This window comes from Lactuca virosa, chromosome 6, assembly GCF_052849685.1.
Source record: "Lactuca virosa cultivar CGN04683 chromosome 6, Lactuca_virosa_CGN04683_v6, whole genome shotgun sequence".
Taxonomy (NCBI): Eukaryota; Viridiplantae; Streptophyta; class Magnoliopsida; order Asterales; family Asteraceae; genus Lactuca; species Lactuca virosa.
Genome location: NC_136431.1, coordinates 177739077 through 177748865, shown reverse-complemented (window position 1 = coordinate 177748865; position 9789 = coordinate 177739077). Strand labels below are relative to the sequence as shown.

At 43.6% G+C, this 9789-nt stretch overlaps 1 long non-coding RNA gene across 3 annotated transcripts; it reads right to left on the bottom strand.

Moving 5' to 3' along the window:
- Positions 1-342: 342 nt before the first annotated feature.
- On the bottom strand, positions 343-2813 carry LOC145119064 (uncharacterized). 3 transcript variants are annotated; one of them, XR_013713643.1, is made up of 4 exons: positions 2682-2813; positions 2309-2509; positions 999-1106; positions 343-921 (listed from the first exon to the last, which is right to left on the bottom strand). It is a non-coding gene; the product is annotated as an uncharacterized LOC145119064 (long non-coding RNA). The 3 variants fall into 3 exon arrangements; XR_013713644.1 differs by having other exon boundaries at positions 343-909; XR_013713642.1 differs by having other exon boundaries at positions 343-1106.
- Positions 2814-9789: the final 6976 nt, after the last annotated feature.

Genomic DNA, 9789 nt, shown 5'->3' with positions numbered 1-9789 from the left:
CTTACGTTAATTCTTAAGACGTTAGCCTATGTTCTTGGCTATTATAATTTGAGGTTTAGCTACATGCGTTTTGGCCGGGATCGTCACCTCAAGACCTTTTAGTATTTGAATTTCAGGTGTAAGGTTATGAATCTTTTTATGACCTCTTTTTTATGCCCTTAATAAAATTTTGTACATTCTCAGCTCTGAGATATTATTGGCAAGTTTTAGATAAAGATCATGATTCTTTGAAACCTATGGTTGCATACTTGTATAGATTTTACTCAAGTAGCATAGATGATTAGCCATTGTTGCTACTTGGAAAATATACACAACCTCTTTGCTTTGTGTTTTTGCAATTGGTTAAACAGAATTCGGGAAAGCTCTTTCAAAGTAAAAGTTATATTGGCTATAAAAAGGAAAAACACAGAACATTGGGCTCTAAATCTCTAAGTTCCAGGGCACAGACCTGGTCCCCGTGCTGGCACTTGGAGTATGGTTATCCTATGCGGAGTTTAACCATACTCCCTTTTTTCAGCCTTTGCTTTATTTTAGTTTGGGCGCTCTGTTGTGACTGCCTCGCCATAGCCATTTGTCCTGTTCTCATTTCCTCCAAGTGTTTCTTGCGAACTTGGGGTTTCTATCTGTCTCCACTACTGGGTCTTTGTGTGAATTTCTCCCATCACCGCTTGCCAAACTTTCTGCAGCATCTTGGGTGCAACCTGTCCTGTCGAATGTTGTGCTTTTGAAGCCATTGCGATACTTCTACTGTTGCTTTTCTTTAACACGGGCGACGCCTGCCTCTCTTATTTTCGATTGGGTGTGAAAGAGTTGAATTTCATTTTCCATGCTCTGCTGGCGCTCGCACTTCCCTTTTTCCTTGGCCCAATATGTAATTTGACCTTGGCCCAATTAGTTCGAAATAGAATGCTATAAAATTCACTATTAATATTAAAAAACACAAATATGGTCACGACATTACAAAAACAACTAATTTAAAGGAAATTATTTCTCCTAACCTTTCTAGATGCAAAATCATTAATAATACTATCCAAATCAATTTTATCTAACATGTCTTTCTCTATACATAACATTGCCAATCCGTTCAACCTTTGAAAAACTTCTCTCTGCAGATGCAACAGTGACAGGAATGGTTAACAAAATGCTATATGCAATAAAAGTATTTGGGTAACAATCAACAACTTTAACAAAGTCCAAAATATCAATAGCAGAAATTATATCATTAGGTAAAGTCATTTTCAACACTTTCAATTCTGAAAAAAGTTCACTTGAATCCACATCAGAAACATTTTCTTTAGAAAAAGTAGTAGCAAACTTCATACAACTTTCTTTAAGCTCACTTTCACTTAATGACTTTAATTTCTTTGAAGCATTTAAAAACCCAAAAATATTGTTAGAAAAAAATTGTCATATCCACTTAATGACTTTAATTGTTCAAAATCTATTTTTTAATGAAACAATTGTCATATCCACAACAACCAAAAAATAATTAACTTTTAAATACTCTTCAACCGATTGTGTTTTCTTCTTCAAATCACTTTCATCAAATTGTTTTTTTCTAACAATACGGCGTTTTGATGGAAATGTAGGCTCTACACTCATATCAAGTGCAATAGTTTTAGCAATATTAATACTTGATGTAAAACCTTCAATTCTATAATTTTCAAAAAACTTCATAATATTTTCTATTTGGTTAATAGTAGTATCAATACAAATAGATTTAGATTGCAAGTTTTTACTTACAATATTAATTGCAAATAAAACTTCATACCAAATAACCATACCAAATAACCATACCAACTAAAAATTCAAATTTCTCAAAAGATTTAAGTAAGCTTTTAGCTTCACTTTTTGACTTTGGGTCATCACATGTTTTACTTAATTTTAGCAAAACAACCTTTATTTGAGGAGCTTGAAATCTAATTGCTTTTATACTTTTAATCCTACTTTCCTAAAGAGTATTCGATAATGATTTTAAGGTTAAAGTTGGAACATTATCTTACAATATTTTCCATCTTTTAGTAGAACTAGAAAATAATGTATAAAGGCGTTGCACAATTCCAAAAAATGTAACAGCTTTTTCACAAGAAAGTGTCATATCACTAACCGTAAGGTTAAGACTATGGCAATCACAAGGCATATATAAAGCTCTAGGATTAATTTCAAACGTTCTTTTTTGAACCCCTTGGTGTTTTTCTTTCATATTTCATATTCCTTTTACTTCATATTCCTTTTACTTGAACCCCTCTAATGAATAAATGAAACAAACTAATTGAATGTCAATTAAGAAACTGAAATTGAGGATTACCTGGTCTCAATATCGGTGTATTTTCAGCCTTCCGCCTTCGCCCTTGCCCCTTCTACAACTGAAATCAATTAGAAATTGAATCTAATTGTCGATAATGAACTCTCGCAGGTTGCACTGTAGCAGCCGAAGATGTGAAATTCTACCGATTGTCAATCAGTTTATGATTATCCCAGAGAGCAGAGACTAGAGAGATGCGTGAGACTGTGAGCGACAAAGTAAGAATTGAGATTTGAGAATTGCGAAACCGGAAACGAGATGTATTATATCTATAGATTCCATACGATTAGCCGTTACAAATTAAAGATTGTGAGAGAAAAAATCGACGATTCATTATCAAGGCGTGACTTCGTGAGGCGTCGGTTCAATTACCTACCGATTCATATGCTAATCAGCTAATCTCGATTTCCCACGTTCCCCGCTAGGCCGCTACCTTCTCGTTCCTATTCGATAATTGATATTCACTGAAATTGGAATGATGGAATCACGTTCAGCACTTAAGCGACATCAAGATTCAACGGCCCATTTTATCAATTTGTTTGTGTAATTGGGTTAATGTGAATATGTGATTTTGGACCAACCTTTTGGGCCCCTAATTAAATATATAGATAAAAAAAGTTATATATATATATTCTAGAATTTTTGGGCCCCCTCGAGTCGTAGGCCCTGGGCGGTCGCCCGAGTCGCCCATCGTCTGGACCGGCCCTGCCCCTGTATTGCAATCTTTGCTCCGAGCTCTGGCTGAACTATCTTCAGATCAGTGTTTTCTTATTTCCGTGACTGGGATGTTGCGAGTCGTATGAATGCATCTTTGTGCCTTTTCCTTGACTCGTTGGCCAACATTTCTGTCGTCGCTGATCCCCTCTGTCGATTCTCCACTTTCTGAAAACTTTCATTTTGACACGATCTTATTTCCTGCTTTGTTTCCTGTTGGGTACTGCATTCATTACCTGGCCTTGTTGCTACAACCGTCGTCGACCCATTTCTTGTGCTGAACTTGAGAATGCCATGGAGGGTAGGCGGAATCGCATGTAGTTGAAAGAGTGCGGGTCGGCCCAGTAGGATATTATGTTCCGCCGGATGGTCAACGACCCAGAACTCGAGCACCCTTATTGTCTTCTCTGCCCCATCATGACTGACTAGTGTAAACGGGAGCATGATTGTGCGTGCTGGCCAGATGCCATGACCAGTAAACCCAACTAGCGGGCCCTACTGTGGTGGTTGAAGGTACTTTTTCCACTCGATTGGTAACCGCCGAAGGCAGTGCTCATAGATTACATTGACCCTGCTTCCGTTATCAATGTATACATGCTTAAAACATGTTTGACTAATGAACCCTACGATGTGTAATGGGTCGTTCGGATCCCAATGTTCTGGTCTGGGATCACTCGTTGAAAAGGCTATGTTAAGTATGTTTTGATTGTATATCTTTGCCCTGGATTGCTGGCCTTGACAATTGTTGCATGGGCGAGGCCCAACGATGGTTAGTATCTCTGGCCTCTTGTCATGTCCCTTTCCTCAGTCTTTATGATTTCTAGGCTGGTGTTGGTCTTCATCAAATTTTATTCTGAGCTCTTTTGCGATGTCAACTATGTTTCCAACCAGCTGCTTCTCACCTATCTTCCTTTTCAACGTCGTGCATTCGGTGGTATCATGAGTTTTTCTCTTGTGGTATTCGCAAAACTCGGCCTTGTCCTTGTTCTCCTTTGATGGAGTTTTGGTGATTGCATGGACATCTGCATGATTATTCCTGTTGTCGTCTTTGTTGAACGGCCTGTACCTCCTTGACATGTGTCTAGAATGGCGATTGTGTTTTTGTTGGTTACCCCTTGCCTCTCCCGTTGAGTTGAACTTGGCCGGGACGCCGCCTCCTCCTGTTTGATGTACGTGTTGGCTAGGCCTTTAAGATTGGCTTCCTTTCGCTCTTCTCCTTCAATTTGTCTCAGATATTTTTCCACCCGGAACTTGAGCTCATCCCTGGATCTGGGGTCTGTCCCTTGCATCTTCTTAGATAGAGGCCTCGGAAGCAGACCTTGAGGGAAGGAACGCGTCACCAGGAACTCTTCATGTCATGGGACGTTCAAGGTAGCTAACGTGAATCGATCATAGTAGGCACGAATCGACTCTCCTTCTCATTGCTTACACGCCATCATAGAGTTGGCATCCCCTTTTTCTTTCTCAACTGCATGAAATTGTTGAGGAAAAGGAACTTTAGCTGTTCAAAATTTGAAATACTACCTGGTCTCAGAGACTTGAACCATTTTCCTTCGTTTCCTGTTAGGGTGCAAGGAAAGTAGGTGCAGGTGAAGCGGCGATTCATCTTAAGATATGTCATTGTCCACTCGTAGTTGTCCATGTGGTCATCTGGGTCAGAAGTGTCGTCGTACTTCAGCATGTTCGGTATCATTGCAGTGTGTGGGATCTCGTATTGCAGTAGCTCATGGCTGAAATTGGATCTTGCACTTTGCATGGGGTTGTCCCTGTACGAGTACAACATACCACCATAGGCCATATGTTGCTGCACCTAGTAGGGGTTCGCGTACATCTGGTTGTACATGGCTGTCGGTGAGAAATGGACGGTAGGTCCGTAGGAGTTTGATCCCTGGTTGATCGAGGTCTGCACGCTTGTGACTTGCGGCTGAGACACCTCTGGGATTGGACCTTGAGCCTGCTGTACAAACGGGTTGAACACCGGTGGTTGCTGTATAAACAGTGGCACATGGGGCATGCATGTCATGGTAGCGTGTGGGTAGGTCACCGATGAATATTGCGATTGCGGTTGAATATTGTGAGGGATCCAAGTTCCGTTGCTCGGACTGTGTGGAAACGATTGTTGCTGAGAAATAGGTATCTTTGTTTGCTGTGTTGCGACAATCTGTGGAGTTGTGGTTACAATTTCTGCTTATTGAGATGGGTTAATTGTTGGACGCCATAGATTGGCTATGTGGGTTGCCGCCATTTCAGCTGCAGAGTTGGATGGTGTCTGTGAGACTGGCGTGCGATTTGAATTGTGTTCTTCCTGAATGGGAACTTTCCCTCCATCTAACGGCTACATTGGATGGACCGGGCTTTTGTCTGCTGCCCCCAACGTCGCCATAATTTCTCCTGCCATATTTGCTCTTTGTTTTTGCTTCATGGATGTATCGTTCTGTAGATACGTCCGGATGGCGCCAAATGTGATATGTCGGAGATGGTAGGATTGAGATCAATGATGGATGTCGAGCTGGTTCCTGCTCCTGATATCACAATACAAAGAAAGGAGATGATCGTTATACAACGTCCGAGAGGTGATCCCAGGACGAAGCTCCGACGATCAAGTTAGAATTGATTCTGTGAGAAGATAGAGAATCTCGGAGAGGAAAAGAGTCCCTTCCCCTTCTCCGTGAGGAAGAAGGGTTCCTTTATACCTAATCGAGAGGCACGTGCCTCCTAACTGATTCTGTTGAGCCTCCCCTCGTGAGGTGAGACGTGGAGGATCCGTATTGAAGGATCCTCCATTGCGTCTTTCCATCTCGTTCCTCCATTGGCTAGAGGGAAATCTTCGATATAATGATGATTGTGGTTGTTTTTAGATGGGCAAGTGGAGCTCTCTGATTGGCTCCATGTTTGCCAGGGTATTTCTCCTAGGGAGAAGAGGGTAAGGCGCGGTTCCGCCCCTTAACCGTCATGCCAGGGAGTCTGTAACATCCATAAAATTTGAGCCAAATTAAAACATTTTAATTCATCCAAAAACCATTAAGTTCATACATCTCGTTTTCAAAATAGTTTAAACATCAGAGTATCCCCCAGAACCCTATCACATAAATCATAAAACATGAGGAGCAGTACGATCACGCCTTCACCTTGCCACGATCTCCTGAAGTACCTGAAACAATACACTGAAACTGTAAGCCCGGAAGCTTAGTGAGTTACCCCTAAAATACCAACCACACGTAAACATACTCATAACATATCACAATACAGAACAACCATGCACATCGGGTCTACTCTGTGAATGGTCCGCCCGCGCCGGGCCTTTAGTCCACCTGGTCCACCCTCCGAGTCTAACCATGTACATCGAGTCTACAGTGTGATTGGTCCGCCCACACCGGGCCTTCAATCCACCTGGTCCACTCTCTGAGTCTACAGTATGACTGGTCCGCCCACACCGGGCCTTCAGTCGGCCTGGTCCACTCTCTGAGCCTCGGCACGTCTGGTCCGCCCTCTTGGGGCCTTCAGCCTATCCGGACCGCTCGTTGGGCCTTCGGAATATCCGGTCCGTCCTGGGTATGTTGGCCTACAGCACAAAGCAGGACCCGCCTCAACCCAACCCCCGTCAAACAACCATGTGCACATAAAACAATTAATCTCATAACAAGTCCTTAACCAGACAAACAGTCTAACAGATCACATAACATATCAACATCCTAACCAGGATTCCGACCTAACCGGTCACTAGCATAACATTACCCTATATACCGGGTACCGACCTTAACCAGGTCACTAACATAACACCATCCTAAATACCAGGATGCAGATCTAGCAAAGCAATAACATAACAAACAATACCCGGATTTCCCATCCGATAAAGGGCCGACCTTGGTGCCGTAGACCCTGTCGATATAGTGAGGATAACTCACCTGCAATTGTCGACTGAAGAGATAAGACCAAGCTGCTCCGACCACCGACACGAACTTCACCACAGAACACTACCAAAGAACCAATTCCATAAATACCAAAATACCCTTGGAAGTCAAACTGGTCAACTCTTGGCCAAAGTCAAAGTCCTCAGTCAAAGTCAACCTTCCTGGTTGATTCTACTCGCCGAGTCGACCCGTCGAATCGTCGAGTTCCTATACTCAGAAACTCCCATAACACGACTCAACTTGCCGAGTCGCCCCAAGACTCATCGAGTCCAACGATCTCCGATTCCCATCCTGACCAACTCACTGAGTCACCCCTCGACTCACTGATCTGCGTCTTAACCAGAAGAGGTTAGGGGTTCTGCGACCTGACTCGCCGAGTCCAAGAACAGACTCGCCGAGTCCAAGGCAATCTTCAACAGACTCGCCGAGTTGTTCTTCAACTCGCCGAGTCCATGCCTATCCTCATGTGACTCGCCGAGTCCACCCATGTGACTCGCCGAGTCCCTTCAGTACTTCATCCATACAGAGGCTTTTTGAGGCATGCAGGGAATCCAAACTATAGATCCACTCTTCTAGGGCATAACTCCCTCGTAAAGTTGCAAACTTTACGTTAAACCAAGGGGATAAAGGTCCAAAATCACTCTAGGGCTAGGGTTTAAGACAAAGGGGCTTCACCAACAACTCATTGACTGGTGCTTTATGAAATTCTAGACCAGCACAAGTCTAGATCTGGAGTAGCAACTTCAGATCTAAACTCCAAACCCGAAATAGATCTTAAACACACCAAAATGGCCCCAAATCTCCTACATGAATAGATCTAGATGCAAAAGAGTGAAGGTAACAGCTTATTACCTCCAAGATGTGCCCAAACTTCAGTAGATTCTGGATCTACACCACTCTCTTGATGCAAGCCCTTTTGATCTTCAAGTTTTTTCCACTAGAAACAACTTCCAAGCTTCAATCTCCCTCCAAAGGCCTCACACACATGAGCTTAGGGTTTTCTGGTTCTCAAGGGCAATAAGGAGGCTGAGACAAGGACATAAAGTCCTTTAAATAGCGTGCAACCCCTGAGATTAGGGTTTTCTCATTCCAGCACCAACTCGTCGAGTCCAAGCCGCCGACTAGGCGAGTTGGCCACTTAAACCACGACCCAAACCCGCTCCGACTCGACGAGTAAGCGTACCTACTCGTCGAGTCCCTTCTTCGAGATTACACTTTGAACCCTTCAACTTCTTGCTTCCGAACTTGGGATGTTACAATTCTCCCCCACTTAAATTAGGCTTCGTCCTCGAAGCCTGCGGCAACACAGACTTCCGGATGATGCTCCCACAATGCATCCACTGATCTCGAACCAACCTAGATTTCCTTCAAGCACAGTTATCGAATCCCTAAAATCCATCTCTTCCCTTATAGGGTCCTGATAACTGCTTCAAGCCGGCCACCGGCTTCTTTCCCCTGATGACAACACTCATCAACTAAGTGCCACCTGAAGACACTGCCTTACTTTCGTCTTACGCATTCATTCGCAACCTGCGAAAACTGGATACCACAACACCCATTGAGCTCCGCCAAGACACTAATCCATCTTCCTTCGCCCAAGATTGGCGATAACCCTGATAACTTGCAACCTGAAACGAATCCCAAGATTGGAATACCTCCACATACATAACTCAAGCCTATAACCATACTTGGAACTAAGGACCTTGTCCTTGCGTCACCCTCGAACCCTTCGGTTCGACACAACGGAGTGCAACCCACTCACACCTCCCTATCACGATCTCTAGGTCCTTGACCTCCGACTGTAATATCCTTATACAGTCCTCAGCACCGGTCCAGACTACTCTCGAGTCTGTTATCCTGCTGTCTCACCTTCCTCTGTCCCAATCTCCAATCTGGAACCACTATCCTCCTCCTCTTCCAAGGAGACTGAAAACATGCCTGCACATCATCCAACATTGCCACAACCTCAACGGGCATCCGACCTGTATGTGCTTCCATATACCTGGTACAATCCCAGTGCTTACTACCAAGCACTTTCGATCATCCATTTACTGCACTGCCTTCCTTTCAGAGGACCCAAACTCCTTCCGGAAGTACATACCTTCCCTTTCCAGGAAGTCTACTCAACAACCCTTACCGCACCTATAAGTGCCACAGAGCTAAACTCCACTCTACACTATCCATGTAGAGCAACCGCTATTCACGAACTCCCATATACTCCGATTCTGATCGCATAATAAACTAGGCCCACGTACGGCCTCCAGCCAACTTCATCATCATGATCAATACTTGGGGCCAGACCATATCGATTACTATTGCACGGCGACATATTCACTCATCCTCCGCATACATATCTACTAACACATCCAAAGTCTTCAGCATGACTGGACCGCCTTACCAGGCCTTCAACCTATCTGGACCACTCTCAGAACCTTCAGCATGTCTGGACCGCCCTCCTGGGCCTTCAGCCTGTCTGGACCGTTCCCCGAGCCTTCGGTCTGACCGGTACGCCTTCCGGCCTTCAGTCTATCCGGACCGCTCAAAACTGTCATACGCCATCCTGAACCATTCTGATGGGTTTTGAGCATTCTAACACTTCCTAAGTGTACATGCAACCCTAATAACCTTGGATCTATGTTTGTCTAGTAATCATGCAAAGTTGAATTCCAAGGTTATATTCCTATCTAGCATACATAGGGAACATTTTTAACTTGAATGAAAGATAGAATAACTTACCTTGTTGTTGATTATGATCCTTGAAACCTTGTGAGCCTAGCACCCCAAGTGTGATGCCTCAAATGCTTCACACAACACCAAATGCAAAGGAGTAAACTTTGAGAGAATCTTACACTTGCAAAA